This window comes from Nerophis ophidion, linkage group LG04 (assembly GCF_033978795.1).
Source record: "Nerophis ophidion isolate RoL-2023_Sa linkage group LG04, RoL_Noph_v1.0, whole genome shotgun sequence".
In the NCBI taxonomy this organism is placed as follows: Eukaryota; Metazoa; Chordata; class Actinopteri; order Syngnathiformes; family Syngnathidae; genus Nerophis; species Nerophis ophidion.
The window spans coordinates 7,366,988-7,388,298 of NC_084614.1; positions in this window are offsets into that span (position 1 = coordinate 7,366,988).

Below are 21,311 nucleotides of genomic sequence, written 5' to 3' on the forward strand. Positions count from 1 at the left end.
GATACTAGTACAATGTACCATGATACTAGTACAATATACCATGATACTAGTACAATATACCATGATACTAGTACAATATACCATGATACTAGTACAATATACCATGATACTAGTACATGTTAACATGATACTAGTACAATATACCATGATACTAGTACAATGTACCATGATACTAGTACAATATACCATGATACTAGTACAATATACCATGATACTAGTACATGTTACCATGATACTAGTACAATATACCATGATACTAGTACAATATACAATGTACTAGTACAATATACCATGATACTAGTATAATGTACCATGATACTAGTACAATATACCATGATACTAGTACATGTTACCATGATACTAGTACAATATACCATGACACTAGTACAATATACCATGATACTAGTACAATGTACCATGATACTAGTACAATATACCATGATATTAGTATAACATACCATGATGCTAGTACAACATAGCATGATACTAGTACAATATACCATGATGCTAGTACAACATAGCATGATACTAGTACAACATACCATGATACTAGTACAATATACCATGATACTAGTACAATATACCATGATACTAGTATAGAATACCAGTACTAGTACAATATACCATGATACTAGTACAATATACCATGATACTAGTACAATATACCATGATACTAGTACAATATACCATGATACTAGTATAGTATACCAGTACTAGTACAATATACCATGATACTAGTACAATATACCATGATACTAGTACATATTACCATGATACTAGTACATATTACCATGATACTAGTACAATATACCATGATACAAGTACAATATACAATGTACTAGTACAATATACCATGATACTAGTACAATATACAATGTATTAGTACAATATACCATGATACTAGTACAATATACAATGTACTAGTACAATATACCATGATACTAGTACATATTACCATGATACTAGTACATATTACCATGATACTAGTACATATTACCATGATACTAGTACAATATACCATGATACTAGTACAATATGCCATGATACTAGTACATATTACCATGATACTTGTACAATATACAATGTACTAGTACAATATACCATGATACTAGTACATGTTACCATGATACTAGTACAATATACCATGATACTAGTACATGTTACCATGATACTAGTACAATATACCATGATACAAGTACAATATACCATGATACTAGTACAATATACCATGATACTACTACAATATACCATGATACTAGTACATGTTACCATGATACTAGTACAATATACCATGATACAAGTACAATATACCATGATACTAGTACATGTTACCATGATACTAGTACAATATACCATGATACTAGTACATGTTACCATGATACTAGTACAATATACCATGATACTAGTACAATATACCATGATACTAGTACAATATACCATTATACTAGTACATGTTACCATGATACTAGTACAATATACCATGATACTAGTACATGTTACCATGATACTAGTACATGTTACCATGATACTAGTACAATATACCATGATACTAGTACATGTTACCATGATACTAGTACAATATACCATGATACTAGTACAATATACCATGATACTAGTACAATATACCATGATACCAGTACATGTTACCATGATACTAGTACAATATACCATGATACTAGTACAATATACCATGATACTAGTACATGTTACCATGATACTAGTACAATATACCATGATACTAGTACATGTTACCATGATACTAGTACAATATACCATGATACTAGTACATGTTACCATGATACTAGTACAATAAACCATGATAATTGTACATGTTACCATGATACTAGTACAATATACCATGATACTAGTACAATATACCATGATACTAGTACAATATACCATGATACTAGTACAATATACCATGATACTAGTACATGTTACCATGATACTAGTACAATATACCATGATACTAGTACAATATACCATGATACTAGTACAATATACCATGATACTAGTACATGTTACCATGATACTAGTACAATATACCATGATACTAGTACAATATACCATGATACTAGTACAATATACCATGATACCAGTACATGTTACCATGATACTAGTACAATATACCATGATACTAGTACAATATACCATGATACTAGTACATGTTACCATGATACTAGTACAATATACCATGATACTAGTACATGTTACCATGATACTAGTACAATAAACCATGATAATTGTACATGTTACCATGATACTAGTACAATATACCATGATACTAGTACAATATACCATGATACTAGTACAATATACCATTATACTAGTACATGTTACCATGATACTAGTACAATATACCATGATACTAGTACAATATACCATAATACTAGTACATGTTACCATGATACTAGTACAATATACCATGATACTAGTACAATATACCATGATACTAGTACAATATACCATGATACCAGTACATGTTACCATGATACTAGTACAATATACCATGATACTAGTACAATATACCATGATACTAGTACAATATACCATGATACCAGTACATGTTACCATGATACTAGTACAATATACCATGATACTAGTACAATATACCATGATACTAGTACATGTTACCATGATACTAGTACAATATACCATGATACTAGTACATGTTACCATGATACTAGTACAATAAACCATGATAATTGTACATGTTACCATGATACTAGTACAATATACCATGATACTAGTACAATATACCATGATACTAGTACAATATACCATTATACTAGTACATGTTACCATGATACTAGTACAATAAACCATGATAATTGTACATGTTACCATGATACTAGTACAATATACCATGATACTAGTACAATATACCATGATACTAGTACAATATACCATTATACTAGTACATGTTACCATGATACTAGTACAATATACCATGATACTAGTACAATATACCATGATACTAGTACATGTTACCATGATACTAGTACAATAAACCATGATAATTGTACATGTTACCATGATACTAGTACAATATACCATGATACTAGTACAATATACCATGATACTAGTACAATGTACCATGATACTAGTACAATATACCATGATACTAGTACAATGTACCATGATACTAGTACAATATACCATGATACTAGTACAATGTACCATGATACTAGTACAATATACCATGATACTAGTACAATATACCATGATACTAGTACAATATACCATGATACTAGTATAGTATACCAGTACTAGAACAATATACCACTACTAGTGTAGTACAGCATTACTAGTATAGTATAGCGGTACTAATTAATTAAAAACGGTACTATACTCTGTTTGAAAACTACCTTTTTCCAATCTATTTATATTTTAAAACATTGCTGGTTTTAGGAGCGGAGGAGCATGTATGGCAGTGCACACACACAGAGTACTTACAAGCAGACAGTGTGTAGACAGAAAAGGGAAAACGGACACATTTTGGTGTAAAAAGTCAAGATAAAGGTGAAGTTATAACACTGAAACAGGAAGAGGTGCTTTAGGTCATGGCTAACATCCATCCGCAGTGTTTTAGTTACTTCTAAATCACCAATCCTGGCCTCCATGGCGACAAAAAGTGAGTTCCTTACATGTACCATTATCACTGGAGGACGAGGAATAGCTAAACATGCTTCACTACACACCGTAGCTCACTGGCGTCACAATGTAAACAAACGCCATGGGTGGATCTATACCTGTCATCCACTGTAATGATACCAAGTACAGGAGCGTATCCAGTCCATACTACTATAATTACACCGACTTTTTTTTTTTCCTTTTTTAAAAATCAGTTTTGTTGTGCTATTTCGATTTTTCAACAACAAAACAATCGGAAGTTGTCTTTATTTTGAAGTTATCGTGCGGTGATTGAGGCAGATAAACTTGCTAGCTCCGCCTCTCCATCGGCGTGGGAGCGACGGTGTGAAAAGCTCCGACCTGCAGGCCCAGGTGCTCCGCATTTGACACGTGAGTGCCTGAGACACGTGAGTGCCCACTTCACACTTCACGCTCCTTTTTTTAACCGAATCTTCTCTCCGTGTTGCCATGACAACACCACCTGGCCCGCCGCAAAGGGTGAGCTGGTGACAACGTAGTTTATTCATGACCTAGTCCGCTCGGCACACAAGGCGGTAGCCCGATGTTGCGCCCTACACGGTGTTCACGCTGCAAGTCTAAACTCGCAGCGTTGAAGTGGCCATGTAAAAGTGCTAATGCTAATCAGTAGCATGCAAAGAGTATGAAAAGTAGATTTGTTGGCAGTGGAGATTGCAAGCACACCCGCGGGCCGTTTGGCTGCTTGAGTTGAGGTTTCCTCGCCAAGTGTTTGAGCCGGTGTTTAGTCTGTGACGTCACCAGCAGCAAAAGGTATGAAAATATGGAATTATTTGATTGGATGCCAATCAATATCAGGAGAGAGGATAGGTCTTCTTCTTTTAATTCTTCTTTTTTTTCTTCTACTTTTCATTCTCTTTCTATCTGTCTTCTTCCTTTTCTTCTTCTTAATAAAATGTTTCCATATACTAGCCACAGATACATACGTTGTGAAATGACTTATCCATCCATCCATCCATCTTCTTCCGCTTATCCGAGGTCGGGTCGCGGGGGCAACAGCCTAAGCAGGGAAGCCCAGACTTCCCTCTTATTTACACTGAATTTTTTTTTAAATGTTTATTTACATACCTTAATTGTTTCCAAATGAAGCAATGTAGTAACTGTTAGTCTATAAAATGACATGTTTTCCCCCCGTTTGGTGGAAGATTACTGTATTTTCCAGACTACAAAGCCCACTGTTATACAAGCCACACCCACTCAGTTTTTAGAACATAAATCAATCACTCAATGATTATTTATACAGCCCTAAATCACTAGAGTCTCAAAGGGTTGCACAAACCACAACACAAACCACTACGGCATCCTCGGTAGGGCCCACATAAGGGCAAGGAAAACTAACACCCAGTGGGACGTTGGTGACAATGATGACCATGAAAAAACCTTGGAGAGGACCACATATGTAAAACATAAGCCACACCCACTCAAATTTTATAAAATAAAATATTGTTTGTAAATGTTTATTTACATACCTTAATTGTTTCCAAATGAAGAAATGTAGTATCTGTTAGTCTACAAAATAACATGTTTCCCCCCATTTGGTGGAAGACAACAGCATTTTCCAGACTACAAAGCACACCGGTATATAAGCCACACCCACTCAATATTTAGAAAATAAAACATAAGCCACACCCACTCAATTTTTATAAAATAAAATATTGTTTGTAAATGTTTATTTACATACCTTAATTGTTTCCAAATGAAGCAATGTAGTATCTGTTAGTCTAGACTCCCCTTTTCTTCTTCTTCTTTTCTTCTATTTTCCTTTCTTTATCTCTTTTTTCTACTTCTTTTTCTCTTATTTTCCTTCTTTTTCTTTTCTTTCACCTTCTTTTTCTTTATCTCCTGTTCTTTTTCTTCTATTTGTTTTTTATTTTGTTGTCCTTTTTTCTTCTTCTTTTTTTCTCCTCCTTCTTCTGTCTTAAAATTTTCTTTTTTTCTTCCGTTTTTTGTCTTTCTTCTCAGTCTTGTTCTTCTGGTTGTCAGGACGTGGTTTGCTGCGGGGTTGCGGACAAAGCGTGCAGGTCAGACCACCATGTAGTCGTCCAAAATGAAAGTAGTAGAAGAAAAGGACCAAAGTCTTGTGGCACAGGAAGCAGAGGACTAAGGACTAAGGACCTGGAAGAAGACTACCTGGAAGGTCTTGGCTGGCGTGAAGGCAGACAGCAAGGTGACTAAGCAGCTCTCTGATTGTGTTTGGCAGCAGGTGAGCGTTTCCACCACTAATCAGAGGCAGGTGAACCCGATCAATGAATCAATCAATCAATCAGTTGCCATGCCGACCAAACTCAAGGCAGGAAGTAAGGGAGTCTAAAAGTAAGAGAACATCACTAACCACAACCACCTCTCCTCCTTATTTTTATCCTTTATTCTCCTTTTTCTTCTTTCTTTTCCTTCTCTTGTTTTATACTTTTCCTCTCCTTCTTCTTCCATTTCTTCTGCTTTATCTTCTTATTTTTTCTTCATCTTTTTCTTCTATGTTATCTCCTTTTTCAACTCCTTTTTTCTTCTTTTGTTGTCTTTTTTCGTCTTCTTTTTGTTTATTCCTCTTTCTCTTTTTCTTTTCTTCTTTTTCTTCTTCTCATTTCCCTTTTTCTTTTTTCTCCTTCATTTTCTTGTTTTCCTTCTTCTTTCTCTTCTTCTTTTTCTTCTCTTTCATCTTTTTTTCCTTAATCTTTTTCTCCCTTTTCTTCATCTTTTTCTCCTACTTTTTGTCCTTTTCTCCTCTTCTTTTTGTTCTCCTATTCTTCTTTTTTCTTCTTTTTTTCTGCTTTTCTTCTTTCTTTCTTTTTCTTTTTCTTCTCTTTCTTTTAGTTTCCTTTTTCTTTTTTCTCTTCTTTTTCTTATTTTCCTCCTTATTTTTCTTCTCTCTCTTCTTTTTCTTAATCTATTTATCCTTTTTCTTAATCTTTTTCTTCTTCCTTTTCTTCTTCGTTGCATTATTTTTTCTTCTTCTTCTTCTCCCTCTTCTTCTTCTTCATATTGTATTCTTCTTTTTTTACCTGTTTTCCCTATTCTTCTTTTCTTCTTCTTCTCCTTCTTATTTTTTGCTTGTTCTTCTTATTTTTCTTATTTTTTTCTTATTTTTTCTCATTTTTGTTCTACGTTTTGTTTTCCTTCTTCTTTTTCTTCTTTTTTCCTTCTTCTTCTTCTTCTTTTCCTTCTTCTTTTCCTCCTTCTTTGCATTCTTTTTTCTTCTTCTTCTTCATATTGTTTTCTTTTACTTTTTTCACCTGTTTTTTTCCTCCATCCATCCATTTCCTACCGCTTACTCCCTTTTGGGGTCGCGGGGGGCGCTGGCGCCTATCTCAGCTACAATCGGGCGGAAGGTGGGGTACACCCTGGACAAGTCGCCACCTTTTCCTCTTTTTCTTCCTCTCCTTCTTCTTCTTCTTCATCCTGATTTTTGCTTTTTCTTTTTCTTTTTCTAATATTTCTTATTTTTTCTTATTTTATCTCATTTTTGTTCTGATTTTTGTTTTCCTTCTTCTTTTTCTTCTTTTTTTTCCTTTTCTTCTTCTTTTTTTTCCTCTTCTTTTCCTTCTTTTTCTTCCACAGGAAAGGGACTACTGTCAGGATTGTTACTGGCACTTTGGTTATGTTTGGGTTTTCCCGTGTTTGTGTTTATTTCCTGTCAGCGCTCTTATTTTGCTTCCACTTCTTGCATGTCTCCCTGAGCGCAGGTGTCCCTCAGCTGTCCCTGACTGACTGGCACACCTGCATGCGGTTGCCAATCAGGCTGCTATTTGGGGCCTGTGTCCCTTCACCTGCACTTACCAGACGCTCTACTTCCTAGTTGACATGAAAAGTCCTGTTTACCTGCCATCTCTGCGTCCTGGGGTGGACTCCCTGACATTTGTGGTTTGCAGACTTTTACGGGCGGGGCGGATGACTCCCATCGGCCATTTTGCTGGCCAGCAAGTGTTGCTCCTCAGAAGACACACACGGGAGTAAAGACCTCTTTTCTTCTTTCACACGGGAGTTGGGGATGATTGAAGACAGCAAACAAGCGAAGCTACAAAGGTTGGCGACCACTCAACGAGTTGCCAAACAGCCGTTACGTGTGGGCTGATTAGGCTCCGCCCATTGAGTCAGTCGCCCAATCAAGATCCTGGACGCAGCGGCTCGGAAAGTTCGGGTTCAGTCCTTCCCAGGACTTGTGTGACTTTAGGACACAATAAATCTTACGTGACAATTTCATGCAACGTGAAGACCGGCCCAGAATGTTCCTGCCCGACATCCACGCTGATAAGTGGGAAGTACACTCATATATATATATATATATATATATATATATATATATATATATATATATATATGTATGTATATATATAAAAACCGTGTCAGGAGCAGGACTGATCAACTTCTTTCTGGGGTCAGCCAACCTGCTCTCACAAGATGTAGTTTCTCTTTAAATATCCTTCTTGAAAATGCCTTTGCTAATATATATCTGAAACCTAATCAACCTGTATTCTTCTTCCTTCTTCCTCTTTTTGTTCTTTTTCTTCTACTTTTTCTTTTTTTTCTCCCTTTTTCTTTATCTTTTTTCTTCTTTTCCTTGTTCTTTTCCTTCTCTCCCTCCTTCCTTTTCTGATTCTTTATCTTGTTCATTTCCCTCTTCCCTTCCTTCTTCTCCTACTCTTTCTTCTTTTTTCTACTTTTTTTCTTCTTCTTTTTGTCTTTTTTGGATTTTTCTTCTTCAGCTTTTTTTCTGCTTTTTTGTTCTTTTTGTCTTACTTTTTTCTTCTTCTTTTTTGTTTTCTTTCTTATTTCTGTTAATTGCTTTCTTCTTTTCCTTCTTCGTTTTCTTCTTCATTTAATTCCTTATTTTTTCTCCTTGTTTGACTTCTTTTTTCTTTAAATTTGTCTTCTTTAACTTATTTTTCTTCTCTTTCTTTATCATTTTCTTCTCCTTCTTAAATGTTTCTTTTTTATCATCTTTTTTCTTTTTATTCTCCTTTGCTTTCTTATTTTTATTTTATTTTTTCTTCTTTTTCTTTTTCTTGTTCTTTTTTGTCCTTCTTTGTTTTTCTTATTTTTCTCTTTTCTTTGTCTTTTCTTTTTCCTCTTATCCCTTTTCTTCTTTATTGAATTTTCTTTTTTCTCTTTTTTTCTTCTTTTTATTGTTTTTTTCTTATTTTTATTGTTTTTTCCTTCTTATTATTGTTTGCCTTCTTCTTCTACTTCTTTTTCTTCTTCTTTTTCTTTTCCTTTTTGTCTTCTTTTTCTTCTCCTTTTCTTCTTCTTGTTTCTTCTTTTTATACCTTCTTCTTCTTCCTTGCTTGTTTCTCTTTTTTTCTTCCTCTTTTTTTCCTTTTTCTCTTTCTTTTTTTCTAATTTTCCTCTTTCTTTTTCTTCTTTTTTTTATTAATCTTTTTCTCCTTTTTCTTCATATTTTTCTTCTACATTTTTCTCCTTTTTCTTCTTCTTTTTTCTTCTCTTTTTCTTCTTATTTTATCTTCTTTTTTCTCCTTCTTCTTTTTCTGATTATTGTACTTCCTCGGTCTCTTTCCCTTTTTCTGAAACAATACAAAAGGAATGTCGTTGTAAGTTAATAACACGAACACAGACACTCATAAACCTGTTAGCATATTAGCTAATGCTAACCACATTAAGATAGCAGGTAAAAATAAGCGTGAAAAGACTCATACAGACTAACACATGGGACACTTTAGTAAGTACGAATTGTTTTAGATATATTGTAAAACTTAAAAAAACGTTACTCGGAGCGATGAACAAAGAATCCGTACGAGTAGTACCGTTATGGACGGCTTAAGGGCAAAACGACCCTTCTACTTGCGGTTGAAAGCGCTAAGCAGAAGGACACCGCAGCATCTGCAGTAAGTGAACCCGTCCAAAAGATGGCGCTACAGTAAAAGCGATACCACACCTTTTCTGTGGATTTGGCTTGTTTGTTTACCTTGAACTATTTTGCACTGTGGCCGTCAGTTAAGAAAAACATCCATAAATGAGCCGCGCCGTGTTTTAAGCCGCGGGGGGCAAAGTTGAGGGGAAAAAAAGCAACTCTTACAGTCTGGAATTTACGGTAGTTAAAATTGATTAACTTGATTGTCCTTTTTGTCTGCACGGGTAACCATGACTACTATGTTGTGGTAGTAGAACGGGACCACACGGTGGACTTGCCATGTTAGTCACAGTTCTACGTCACCACTCAATAACGGGACTTCAAACAAGTCCACGTGGGAGAACTAATGGCCGTGGACTCCCCAGTGACACCATAATTCAAGCACACAGACTCTGGACCAACACAGCAGGTCATGTGACTAACCAGAACTAATAATGCCGCTGTCAGCCCAGTGTGGGATTATGGGTAATAACGAGAGCAAATGTACTATAGGAGCCTGATAAAGTCTCATAGATGACGTCACATGTCGCTACAGTGAAACCAGTATAATGTTCTTCATATATATATATATATATATATATATATATATATATATATATATATATATACATACATACACATATATACATATATATATATACATATATAAAAGTTTGTCTAAGTCTAAGGTAGAACAAGTTTGTCCAGGTCTAAGTCTAAGGTAGGACTAGTTTGTCTAACTCTAAGGTAGAACAAGTTTTTCCAGGTCTAAGTCTAAGGTAGAACAAGTTTGTCAAGGTCTTAGTCTAAGGTAAGAAAAGTTTGTCTAGGTCTAAGGTAGAACAAGTTTTTCCAGGTCTAAGTCTAAGGTAGACAAGTTTGCCTAAGTCCAAGGTAGAACAAGTTTGTCTAAGTCTAAGGTAGAACAAGTTTTTCCAGGTCTAAGTCTAAGGTAGAACAAGTTTGTCTAAGTCTAAGGTAGGACAAGTTTTTCCAGGTCTAAATCTAAGGTAGAACAAGTTTGTCCAGGTCTAAGTCTAAGGTAAGACAAGTTTGTCTAAGTCTAAGTCTAAGGTAGTACAAGTTTTTCCAGGTCTATGTCCAAGATAGGACTAGTTTGTCTAACTCTTAAGGTAGAACAAGTTTTTCCAGGTCTAAGTGTAAGGTAGAACAAGTTTGTCAAGGTCTTAGTCTAATGTAAGAGAAGTTTGTCTAAGTCTAAGGTAGAACACGTTTTTCCAGGTCTAAGTCTGAGGTAGAAGAAGTTTGTCTAAGTCTAAGGTAGAACAAGTTTGTCTAAGTCTAAGGTAGAACAAGTTTTTCCAGGTCTAAGTCTAAGGTAGGACAGGTTTGTCCAGGTCTAAGTCAAAGGTAAGACAAGTTTGTCTAAGTCTAAGTCTAAGGTAGTACAAGTTTTTCCAGGTCTAAGTCTAAGGTAGGACAAGTTTGTCTAACCCTAAGGTAGAACAAGTTTTTCCAGGTCTAAGTCGAAGGTTGGACAAGTTTGTCCAGGTCTAAGTCTAAGGTAAAACACGTTTGTCTAAGGTAGAACAAGTTTGTCCAGGTCTAAGTCTAAGGTAAGACAAGTTTGTCTAAGTCTAACTCTAAGGTAGAACAAGTTTTCCCAGGTCTAAGTCTAAGGTAGGACTAGTTTGCCTAACTCTAAGGTAGAACAAGTTTGTCTAAGTCTGAGTTAGAACAAGTTTGTCTAAGTCTAAGTCTAAGGTATTACAAGTTTGTCTACGTCTAAGGTAGAACAAGTTTGTCTAAGTCTAAGGTAGAACAAGTTTGTCTAAGTTTAAATGTAAGGTACAACAAGTTTGTCTGAATCTAAGTCTAAGGTAAAACAAGTCTTTGTCTAAGTCTAAGGTATAACAAGTCTTTGTCTAAGTCTAAGGTATAACAAGTTTGTCTAAGTGTAAGTCTGAGGTGTTACAAGTTTGGCTAAGTGTAAGTTTTAGGTATTACAAGTTTGTCTAAGTCTAAGGTAGAACAAGTTTGTCTAAGTCTAAGGTAGGACAAGTTAGTCTAAGTCTAAGTTAGGACAAGTTTGTCTAAGTCTAAGGTACTCCAAGTTTGTCTGAGGTATAACAAGTTTGTGTAAGTCCAAGGTACAACAAGTTCGTCTAAGTCTAAGTCTAAGGTAGAACACGTTTGTCTAAGTCTAACATAGAACAAGTTTGTCTAAATCTAAGTCTAAGGTAGAACAAGTTGGTGTAAGCCTAAGGTAGAACAAGAGAACAAGTTTGTCTAAGTCTAAGGTAGAACAAGTTTGTCCATGGCTAAGTCTAAGGTAGAACAAGTTTGTCTAAGTCTAAGGTAGACCAAGTTTTTCTAAATCCAAGTCTAAGTCAAAGGTAGAACAAGTTTGCCTATGTCTAAATGTAAGGTATAACAAGTTTGTGTAAGTCTAAGTCTAATGTAGAACAAGTTTGTCTAAGTCTAAGTCTAAGGTAGAACTAGTTTGTCTAAATCTAAGTCTAAGGTAAAAAAAAGTCTGTCTAAGGCTAAGTCTAAGGTAGAACAAGTTTGTCTAAGGCTAAGTCTGAGGTAGAACAAGTTTGTCTAAGTCTAAGGTAGAACAGGTTTGTCTAAGTCTAAGCCTAAGTCTAAGTGCAGGGGTAAGGCAGAAGAAGTGTGTCTAAGTCTAGGTCTAAGTCTAAGTGCAAGTGTAAGGCAGAAGAAGTGTGTCTAAGTCTAGGTCTAAGTCTAAGTGTAGGTGTAGGTATAACAAGTTTGTCTAAGTCTAAGGTAGAACTAGTTTGTCTAAATGTACGTCTAAGTCAAAGGTAAAACAAGTCTCTCTACGTCTAAGTCTAAGGTAGAACAAGTTTGTCTGAGGCTAAGGCTAAGGTAGAACATGTTTGTCTAAGTCTAAGGTAGAACAAATTTGTCTAAATCTAAGTCTAAAGTAGAACAAGTTGGTGTAAGTCTAAGGTAGAACAAGAGAACAAGTTTGTCTAAGTCTAAGGTAGAACAAGTTTGTATATGGCTAAGTGTAAGGTAGAACAAGTTTGTCTATGGCTAAGTCTAAGGTAGAACAAGTTTGTCTAAGTCTAAGGTAGAAAAAGTTTTTCTAAATCTAAGTCTAAGTCAAAGGTAGAACAAGTTTGTCTATGTCTAAATGTAAGGTATAACAAGTTTGTCTAAGTCTAAGGTACAACAAGTTTGTCTATGGCTAAGTCTAAGGTAGAACAAGTTTGTCTAAGTCTAAGGTAGAAAAAGTTTTTCTAAATCTAAGTCTAAGTCTAAGGTAGAACAAGTTTGTCTAAGTCTAAGGTAGAACTAGTTTGTCTAAATCTAAGTCTAAGTCTAAGGTAAAACAAGTCTGTCTAAGGCTAAGTCTAAGGTAGAACAAGTTTGTCTAAGGCTAAGTCTAAGGTATAACAAGTTTGTGTAAGTGTAAGTCTTAGGTATAACAAGTTTGTCTAAGTCTAAGGTAGAACAAGTTTGTCTAAATCTACGTCTAAGTCTAAGGTAAAACAAGTCTGTCTAAGTCTCAGGTATAAGAAGTTTGTCTAAGGCTAAGGTAGAACAAGTTTGTCTAAGTCTAAGGTAGAACAAGTTTGTCTAAGTCTAAGTCTAAGTGCAAGTGTAAGGCAGCAGAAGTGTGTCTAAGTCTAGGTCTAAGTCTAAGTGTAGGTGTAGGTAGGAGAAGTGTGGTAAGATGTGTCCTGTCAGGTGTTGCAGTTGAGGAGCATTAGTGCAGTGCTTCTCAAATGGGGGAACTTGAAGGTACTTAGAACAGTGGTTCTCAAAAGGGGGTACTTGAAGGTATGCCAAGGGGTACGTGAGATTTTTTGAAAATATTCTATAAATAGCAACAGTTCAAAAATCCTTTATAATTATACAGTTTGGTAAATCAGAAAGTGATGACATAGTGCTGTATTTTACTTCTTGATCTCTTTTTTTCCACCCAAAATGCTTTGCTGTGACTAGGGGGTACAACTCATCACTGAAGAAAGGTTGAGATCCACTGGATTAGAAGCTGTGTGTCGCCACCTGCTGGCCGGAAGAAGGAATGTTGCCGCTGCTGAAGTCTTCTCTGGAACAGTAAGTCAGGGTTGATGCTGCTGCTGTGTCGCCATCTAGTGGAAAAGATGAGTAATTCAGGTGAAAACCCTTTAACGAACAATGCACAACATTACTTCATTTACAAATGAACAACGAAAATAAACACAAATAATAATAAAAATGGTAATAATAACAATAATAATAATAATAATTGCAAAAAGTCAACACACAACCTGCTCAGCACCTCAGAAAACACCTGCCCACATAAACACAGTAGCGAAGTGGGCCTAAGTATTCATTAAAAACAAGGCAGAGGTTTTAATTAGAAAGCGCATTTCGTATGTTTGTCCCCATGCAACACGTCGCCCAGTTTGAACAGTAACACTGGGTGCGAATATAGGAAAAGTGTACTTTCATCTAGTGACTACCACTAGTTGGAGCCCTCGTACTACAAGTGGTAAACATACTATGGTTTTAGGGTAAGTGAGATGGGGGGAAAAACAGCAGTTCCAAAAGAAGACTGATAAATACTTCATTTATATTATTGTGGTTGTAAAGAGCAGTGATAGTCAATTGTTTGTGAATTTATTATCACATATATTTTTGTATTGTTTTAATGCACATTCTGTGACGTATGAAGTTATTTTTTTAAGCAGAAAATGGCAAAAAAAATCACCCAAAAAATATTAACAATGGAAAATCCTGTCATTTTTTTTTTTTTAACAATTGTTGAAGTATAGAATTTTGAAGTTGGAACAGTTTGAATCAGATGAAACATGTGGGAGTTGTGGAGCTTTGAAAAGTGTCCCATTGGTTTCAATTTGAATTTCTAAAACATTTGGGAATTTCGGGAAAAGCGGGAAATTCTTTAAATAATGTGTTGGAGGTGGAAGGGTTTGAATGGGATGAAAAATGTGGAAAATGGTGGAAGTTTGAAAAATGGCCAACTAATTTTGAATGGGAAAAATGTCCCGGAAAACCTGAAATTCTGGAAAATCCTGGGATTTTTTTTAACTTGATAAAAAATATGGTTTAAATTTCCAGGACGGTGGAATGTTTTGAAGGTGGAATGGTTTGAATCAGGTGAAAAATGTGGAAATGGTGGAAGTTTGAAAAATAGCCAATTCATTTAGAATGGGAAGAATGTCCCGGAAAACCTGGAATTCTGGGAAATATTGGAATTTTTGGGAATTGTCCAAGGGAAAGCCCGCGATTCCCAAATAGTTCGAACAGTTTGCAGTTGGAACGCTTTGAATCAGGTGAAAAATGTGGAAATGGTGGAAGTTTGAAAAATGGCCAACTCATTTTGAATGGGAAAAATGTCCCGGAAAACCTGAAATTCTGGAAAATCCTGGGATTTTTTTTTTTAACTTATTAAAAAATATGGTTTAAATTTCCAGTCTGGTCAAATGTTTTGAAGGTGGAATGGTTTGAATCAGGTGAAAAATGTGGAAATGGTGGAAGTTTGAAAAATGGCCAATTCATTTTAAATGGGAAAAATGTCCTGGAAAACCTGGAATTCTGGGAAATATTGGAATTTTTGGGAATTTTCCAAGGGAAAGCCCGCGATTCCCAAATAGTTTGAACAGTTTGCAGTTGGAACGCTTTGAATCAGGTGAAAAATGTGGAAATGGTGGAAGTTTGAAAAATGGCCAACTCATTTTGAATGGGAAAAATGTCCCGGAAAACCTGAAATTCTGGGAAATCCTGGGATTTTTTTTAACTTGATAAAAAATTATGGTTTAAATTTCCAGGATGGTGGAATGTTTTGAAGGTGGAATGGTTTGAATCAGGTGAAAAATGTGAAAATGGTGAAAGTTTGAAAAATGGCCAATTCATTTTAAATGGGAAAAATGTCCCGGAAAACCTGGAATTCTGGGAAATATTGGATTTTTTTGGAATTTTCCAAGGGAAAGCCCACGATTCCCGAATAGGCTGAACAGTTTGAAGTTGGAACGCTTTGAATCAGGTGAAAAATGTGGAAATGGTGAAAGTTTGAAAAATGGCCAATTCATTTTAAATGGGAAAAATGTCCCGGAAAACTGGGAATTCTGGGATTTTTTTTAAATTTTCCAAGGTAAATCCCGCGATTCCCGAATAGGCTAAACAGTTTGAAGTCAGAACGCTTTGAATCAGGTGAAAAATGTGGAAATGATGGAAGTTAGAAAAATGGCCAATTAAATTTGAATGGGAAAAATGTCTTAGAAAACCTGGAATTCTGAGAAATATTGGATTTTTTTTTAAAACTTGATAAAAAAATATGGTTTAAAATTCCAGGATGGTCAAATGTTTTGAAGGTGGAATGGTTTGAATCAGGTGAAAAATGTGGAAATGGGGAAAGTTTAGAAAATGGCCAATTCATTTTAAATGGGAAAAATGTCCCGGAAAACTGGGAATTCTGGGAAATCTGGGATTTTTAAAAAATTTTCCAAGGTAAATCCCGCGATTCCCGAATAGGCTAAACAGTTTGAAGTTAGAACGCTTTGAATCAGGTGAAAAATGTGGAAATGATGGAAGTTAGAAAAATGGCCAATTAATTTTGAATGGGAAAAATGTCTTAGAAAACCTGGAATTCTGAGAAATATTGGAATTTTTTTTTAAACTTGATAAAAAAATATGGTTTAAAATTCCAGGATGGTCAAATGTTTTGAAGGTGGAATGGTTTGAATCAGGTGAAAAATGTGGAAATGGTGAAAGTTTAGAAAATGGCCAATTCATTTTAAATGGGAAAAATGTCCCGGAAAACTGGGAATTCTGGGAAATCTGGGATTTTAAAAAAATTTTCCAAGGTAAATCCCGCGATTCCCGAATAGGCTAAACAGTTTGAAGTTAGAACGCTTTGAATCAGGTGAAAAATGTGGAAATGATGGAAGTTAGAAAAATGGCCAATTAATTTTGAATGGGAAAAATGTCTTAGAAAACCTGGAATTCTGAGAAATATTGGAATTTTTTTTTAAACTTGATAAAAAAATATGGTTTAAAATTCCAGGATGGTCAAATGTTTTGAAGGTGGAATGGTTTGAATCAGGTGAAAAATGTGGAAATGGTGAAAGTTTAAAAAATGGCCAATTCATTTTAAATGGGAAAAATGTCCCGGAAAACTGGGAATTCTGGGAAATCTGGGATTTTTAAAAAAATTTCCAAGGTAAATCCCGCGATTCCCGAATAGGCTAAACAGTTTGAAGTTAGAACGCTTTGAATCAGGTGAAAAATGTGGAAATGATGGAAGTTAGAAAAATGGCCAATTAAATTTGAATGGGAAAAATGTCTTAGAAAACCTGGAATTCTGAGAAATATTGGAATTTTTTTTTTAACTTGATAAAAAAATAAGGTTTAAAATTCCAGGATGGTCAAATGTTTTGAAGGTGGAATTGTTTGAATCAGGTGAAAAATGTGGAAATGGTGAAAGTTTAAAAAATGGCCAATTCATTTTAAATGGGAAAAATGTCCCGGAAAACTGGGAATTCTGGGAAATCTGGGATTTTTTTTTTTTTTTCCAAGGTAAATCCCGCGATTCCCGAATAGGCTAAACAGTTTGAAGTTAGAACGCTTTGAATCAGGTGAAAAATGTGGAAATGATGGAAGTTTGAAAAATGGCCAGTTAATTTTGAATGGGAAAAATGTCTTAGAAAACCTGGAATTTTGAGAAATATTGGAAAACATTTTTAACTTGATAAAAAATATATGGTTTAAATTTCCAGAATGGTCAAATGTTTTGAAGGTGGAATGGTTTGAATCAGGTGAAAAATGTGGAAATGGTGAAAGTTTGAATAATGGGCAATTCATTTTGAATGGGAAGAATGTCCGGAAAACCTGGAATTCTGGGAAATCTGGAAAAAAAATAATTCTATTTTCCAAGGTAAATCCCGCGATTCCCGAATAGGCTGAACAGTTTGAAGTTGGAACGTTTTGAATCAGGTGAAAAATGTGGAAATGGTGAAAATTGGAAAAAAGGTCATTTCATTTTGAATGGGAAAAATGTCCCGGGAAAACTGGAATTCTGGGAAATCTGGGAATTTTTTTAAATTTTCCAAGGTAAATCCCGCGATTCCCGAATAGGCTAAACAGTTAGAACGCTTTGAATCAGGTGAAAAATGTGGAAATGATGGAAGTTAGAAAAATGGCCAATTAATTTTGAATGGGAAAAATGTCTTAGAAAACCTGGAATTCTGAGAAATATTGGAAAACATTTTTAACTTGATAAAAAAAATATGGTTTAAATTTTCAGAATGGTCAAATGTTTTGAAGGTGGAATGGTTTGAATCAGGTGAAAAATGTGGAAATGGTGTAAGTTGGAAAAAAGGCCATTTCATTTTGAATGGGAAAAATGTACCGGGAAACCTGGAATTCTGGGAAATCTTGGAATTTTTTGTAGTTTTCCATGGGAAATCCCGCGATTCCCGAATAGGCTAAACAGTTTGAAGTTAGAACGTTTTGAATCAGGTGAAAAATGTGGAAATGATGGAAGTTTGAAAAATGGTCAATTAATTTTGAATGGGAAAAATGTCTTAAAAAACCTGGAATTCTGGGAAATATTGGAGAAAAAAAATGTAACTTGAGAAAAAATATGGTTTAAATTTCCAGGATGGTCAAATGTTTTGAAGGTGGAATGGTTTGAATCAGGTGAAAAATGTGGAAATGATGGAAGTTTGAAAAATGGCCAATTAATTTTGAATGGGAAACATGTCTTAGAAAATCTGGAATCCTGAGAAATATTGGAAAACATTTTTAACTTGATAAAAAAATATGGTTTAAATTTCCAGGATGGTCAAATGTTTTGAAGATGGAATGGTTTGAATCAGGTGAAAAATGTGGAAATGATGGAAGTTTGAAAAATGGCCAATTAGTTTTGAATGGGAAAAATGTCTTAGAAAACCTGAAATTCTGAGAAATATTGGAAAACATTTTTAACTTGATAAAAAAAATATGGTTTAAATTTTCAGAATGGTCAAATGTTTTGAAGGTGGAATGGTTTGAATCAGGTGAAAAACGTGGAAATGGTGTAAGTTTGAATAATGGCCAATTCATTTTGAATGGGAAGAATGTCCGGAAAACCTGGAATTCTGGGAAATCTGGAAAAAAAATAATTCTATTTTCCAAGGTAAATCCCGCGATTCCCGAATAGGCTGAACAGTTTGAAGTTGGAACGTTTTGAATCAGGTGAAAAATGTGGAAATGGTGAAAGTTGGAAAAAAGGCCATTTCATTTTGAATGGGAAAAATGTCCCGGGAAACCTGGAATTCTGGGAAATCTTGGAATTTTTTGTAGTTTTCCATGGGAAATCCCGCGATTCCCGAATAGGCTAAACAGTTTGAAGTTAGAACGTTTTGAATCAGGTGAAAAATGTGGAAATGATGGAAGTTTGAAAAATGGTCAATTAATTTTGAATGGGAAAAATGTCTTTAAAAACCTGGAATTCTGGGAAATATTGGAGAAAAAAAATGTAACTTGAGAAAAAATATGGTTTAAATTTCCAGGATGGTCAAATGTTTTGAAGGTGGAATGGTTTGAATCAGGTGAAAAATGTGGAAATGATGGAAGTTTGAAAAATGGCCAATTAATTTTGAATGGGAAACATGTCTTAGAAAATCTGGAATTCTGAGAAATATTGGAAAACATTTTTAACTTGATAAAAAAATATGGTTTAAATTTCCAGGATGGTCAAATGTTTTGAAGATGGAATGGTTTGAATCAGGTGAAAAATGTGGAAATGATGGAAGTTTGAAAAATGGCCAATTAGTTTTGAAAGGGAAAAATGTCTTAGAAAACCTGGAATTCTGAGAAATATTGGAAAACATTTTTTACTTGATAAAAAAAATATGGTTTAAATTTTCAGAATGGTCAAACGTTTTGAAGGTGGAATGGTTTGAATCAGGTGAAAAATGTGGAAATGGTGTAAGTTTGAATAATGGCCAATTCATTTTGAATGGGGAGAATGTCCGGAAAACCAGGAATACTGGGAAATCTGGAAAAAAAATAATTCTATTTTCCAAGGTAAATCCCGCGATTCCCGAATAGGCTGAACAGTTTGAAGTTGGAACGTTTTGAATCAGGTGAAAAATGTGGAAATGATGGAAGTTTGAAAAATGGTCAATTAATTTTGAATGGGAAAAATGTCTTTAAAAACCTGGAATTCTGGGAAATATTGGAGAAAAAAAATGTAACTTGAGAAAAAATATGGTTTAAATTTCCAGGATGGTCAAATGTTTTGAAGGTGGAATGGTTTGAATCAGGTGAAAAATGTGGAAATGATGGAAGTTTGAAAAATGGCCAATTAATTTTGAATGGGAAACATGTCTTAGAAAATCTGGAATTCTGAGAAATATTGGAAAACATTTTTAACTTGATAAAAAAATATGGTTTAAATTTCCAGGATGGTCAAATGTTTTGAAGATGGAATGGTTTGAATCAGGTGAAAAATGTGGAAATGATGGAAGTTTGAAAAATGGCCAATTAGTTTTGAAAGGGAAAAATGTCTTAGAAAACCTGGAATTCTGAGAAATATTGGAAAACATTTTTTACTTGATAAAAAAAATATGGTTTAAATTTTCAGAATGGTCAAACGTTTTGAAGGTGGAATGGTTTGAATCAGGTGAAAAATGTGGAAATGGTGTAAGTTTGAATAATGGCCAATTCATTTTGAATGGGGAGAATGTCCGGAAAACCAGGAATACTGGGAAATCTGGAAAAAAAATAATTCTATTTTCCAAGGTAAATCCCGCGATTCCCGAATAGGCTGAACAGTTTGAAGTTGGAACGTTTTGAATCAGGTGAAAAATGTGGAAATGGTGAAAGTTGGAAAAAAGGCAATTTCATTTTGAATGGGAAAAATGTCCCGGGAAACCTGGAATTCTGGGAAATCTTGGAATTTTTTGTAGTTTTCCATGGGAAATCCCGCGATTCCCGAATAGGCTAAACAGTTTGAAGTTAGAACGTTTTGAATCAGGTGAAAAATGTGGAAATGATGGAAGTTTGAAAAATGGTCAATTAATTTTGAATGGGAAAAATGTCTTTAAAAACCTGGAATTCTGGGAAATATTGGAGAAAAAAAATGTAACTTGAGAAAAAATATGGTTTAAATTTCCAGGATGGTCAAATGTTTTGAAGGTGGAATGGTTTGAATCAGGTGAAAAATGTGGAAATGATGGAAGTTTGAAAAATGGCCAATTAATTTTGAATGGGAAACATGTCTTAGAAAATCTGGAATTCTGAGAAATATTGGAAAACATTTTTAACTTGATAAAAAAATATGGTTTAAATTTCCAGGATGGTCAAATGTTTTGAAGATGGAATGGTTTGAATCAGGTGAAAAATGTGGAAATGATGGAAGTTTGAAAAATGGCCAATTAGTTTTGAAAGGGAAAAATGTCTTAGAAAACCTGGAATTCTGAGAAATATTGGAAAACATTTTTTACTTGATAAAAAAAATATGGTTTAAATTTTCAGAATGGTCAAACGTTTTGAAGGTGGAATGGTTTGAATCAGGTGAAAAATGTGGAAATGGTGTAAGTTTGAATAATGGCCAATTCATTTTGAATGGGGAGAATGTCCGGAAAACCTGGAATTCTGGGAAATCTGGAAAAAAAATAATTCTATTTTCCAAGGTAAATCCCGCGATTCCCGAATAGGCTGAACAGTTTGAAGTTGGAACGTTTTGAATCAGGTGAAAAATGTGGAAATGGTGAAAGTTGGCAAAAAGGCCATTTCATTTTGAATGGGAAAAATGTCCCGGGAAACCTGGAATTCTGGGAAATCTGGGAATTTTTTGTAATTTTCCATAGGAAAT